The following is a 2,987-nucleotide window of genomic DNA, read 5'->3' as shown; positions in this document are numbered from 1 at the left end:
ACTGAAATCTGCCTCTCCAACATCCCTCATTCCCCTGCTGGCACAGGATCCACCCAGAGCAGCTCTGACCCTGCCTGGGGCTCCAACCCTGCACTAAGATGTTGCTGCAGGATTTGTTCCACGAGTCTGGGCACATCTGGGCACATCTGGGCACGGCCCAGGCTCGGTGCAGACAAAGCAGAGCAGAAAATAAACCCCAACAAATAAACCCCAGCCTGAGACAAGGGCTTAGAAAAGATTCTGAGTGGTTTTTCTCCACTCCAAACACAAACACGGGTTGGCAGGGAAGAGTTTCCTGGGGAGATTCTCACCTTGCCAAGGCCCAGAACAGGGACAGGGATGTGGGAATCTCCTCCCAGCCTTTCACATTCCATACAAATCCTTCAAAGGATGGCACCTGGGACCAGCCAGAGCTGGCCAGGCTGTAAATCTGTGAAGCAGGAGCACGTTGGCAGTGGCAGCAGCCAGGATGGGAGTGATGGATTGCCCACGAATCCATCTGCTCTGGAATTTGCTCTCCAATCCAAAATACCATTTTAATAAAGTGCTATTGGCTCATAACTCAGTGTCAGGAGAGGAGATAACCTCAGCTTGGGGTTGCCATGGAAGAGCTGGGTGTCACCTTCCACGAGGACATTGGTCACCCCAGAGCTGACAGAGAGCCAGGGACAAATCCCTGCTTTTACATCTTGGATGGGGCAGGAATGAAGGGTGACAAGGAGCTTTTCTTCCCCTCCTGTCACCTTCCACAGGACAGCCTGAGGTGCCCAGTGGGCAGCAGGACATGGAATCACCTCACTGGTGGCCAGGAGAGGGGCAAGGAGTGGCTGGGGAAGGCAGGATCAGGAGAGCTGGGAGCAGCAGGGCCTGGGGTAAAATACCAGCACAAAGTGTGAAGGAAGGAGGTGTGGGAGTGGATGGAGAACTGTATTTCCTGTGGAAATAAAAAGTGTCACCAAGGATAAATGGCACCAGCGTGCACAAGTCTCTGCCTTTCTTTCCATGCACTGGGAAGAGGTGAAACAACAGGGCTGGAAGACTGAATCCAAGGAAAACAAACTGTCCACAGCACCTCTGGCACATGGAGCACCCCAGGTCTCCTCAACCAGGCTGAGCCTCTGCTTTTCCCTGCCAGCCTGGCAGAAGCAGCCAGGTGGGATGTGAGACTCTGTGGGTCCATCAGTGAGCAGGAGCTGGATAAATGCTGCACCCACACAAGCCTGGCCTTGCCTGTGGATTCCAGACCCTGCACAAACAAGGATTTCTCCCAAGGGGATGGGGAGAACTGCTCAGAGCCACCAACATCTCTGCAAGGAGGATGAACTCCCCGGGGATTTCAGCCCCACGGATGCTGCACAACCTTCCAGGGGCTGTGCAGGGAGATTGGGAGCAGAGGGAAGGAGCTCCTGGCATTCCAACAGCACCAGGCCTGCAGCACAAAGCTCTGCCCAGCTGATTCTGTCAGGATTTCTTTTGTCAGGACCAGTTCAGTGTCCTGGAAATCTGACAGTGCCCCCAAAAGCTGCACTCAATCCCTGCTCCCATCAGGGACCTGGTTCCATCTGCAGCAGGAATCTCAGCAAAGAGCTGAGGCAGCAGCATTCCAGCCCCTGGGATCAGCACAAACACAGCACAAGGACAAGGCAGAGCACCTTTCCCTCCCCCTGTGCTCCATGGAGATGCCTGGGGAACGAAGGGGGGAGGGATTGAAGGTTTATGGCACAATCAGGGATTGGAATCACACGAGCAGAGCTCCCTCACATCATTCCTTAGCAGGGGCTCTGCTCAGCTCCCATCTCCTGGGGCTTGGCAGAAATAATTCCAGTAAAATCTCACCTGGGAAAGGGAAATCCTGAACAGTGGAGTGAAGGACAACTACACCTAGGCTGAAAGGGAAGGGAGAAAAGTGGGGTTTGAGTTGATTTTGGTCATTCTGAACATCAAATGTGTGGTTTGGTTGTACAGAGATTCCCCCCAGCCCACAGCAATGCACCTGGCACCAGGTGAGTGCCAGAGGGCCACACAAGTGGGAACCTCACCAAAGGAGCAGCTTCTCAAGTGCCTTTTCACATTCTGCCAGGAGAAAATATCAGAATTATTGTGGGGAATGCAGGCAGCCCAGGCAGGGAAGGATTTCCTGGTGTCCCACAAGGCTCTGGCTGAGGACAGGGCTTTGCTCCTGAGCTCACCAGCTCCTGTCTGGGAACAGCTCAGAGCTCAGCCAGCCCTGGAATGGACAAAGTGGGGCTGGTGTCAGCTCCTGTGTGAGGAGAACAGCTCAGCAAGGTACTCAAGGGCACAGATTTAGGTCAGGCCAATGTGCTTGTGCTTGTAGCTACAGAAGAGGCCTCAGAGCAGAGCACAGAGTTCAAATCCAGTTCAAACGTAGAGAAAAAAAAATCAGGAGATTTTCTAACCTGTCTCTCATATACACAGAAGAAGAACAAATGTCATCTCATCAAGACAGGCTCATGTTCAGGGCTTGACAATGGCACATTTTCTCAGCTGTTGCAGAAATGCAGCAGAAAATTCGTGTTGGAAAAGCAGCAGGATGGCAGCAGTGGGAGCAAACAAGCCCCACTCATCTCTCTCTCTTCAGATCTTCAGACCATGCTGGATCTGTGTGCCCCAGACTCATCTCTTCATGGAGAAAAGTATTTTACTTGGAGGAAAAAAATGTGGGGCTGCTTTCAGACCACTTGTGTTTACTCCAACTCAACCAGTGAATCCCCCCATATCGAATTTTGTAAGAAAAATTTACTCTGAAACTCTGAAAGGCAACTTGAGTGATGCCATCCAGGAGCTGTGGCATGGGCAGGATTTGAGGAAAAAAGGGTGAGAAACGCCTCTGCTGGAGCACAGACCCTACAAACTGAAATGTCTGGGACAAGCCCTGGGTGCTGGGACACTGCAGAAAAAGCTTGGAAGGATTTGGGGTTTTGTGCCTCTCCAGCAGGACAGGCCACAGAGACCCACACAGGCAGTGG

Source organism: Sturnus vulgaris, chromosome 25, assembly GCF_052056855.1.
Source record: "Sturnus vulgaris isolate bStuVul1 chromosome 25, bStuVul1.hap1, whole genome shotgun sequence".
NCBI lineage: Eukaryota > Metazoa > Chordata > Aves > Passeriformes > Sturnidae > Sturnus > Sturnus vulgaris.
Note: the sequence above shows the minus strand (reverse complement) of the source record.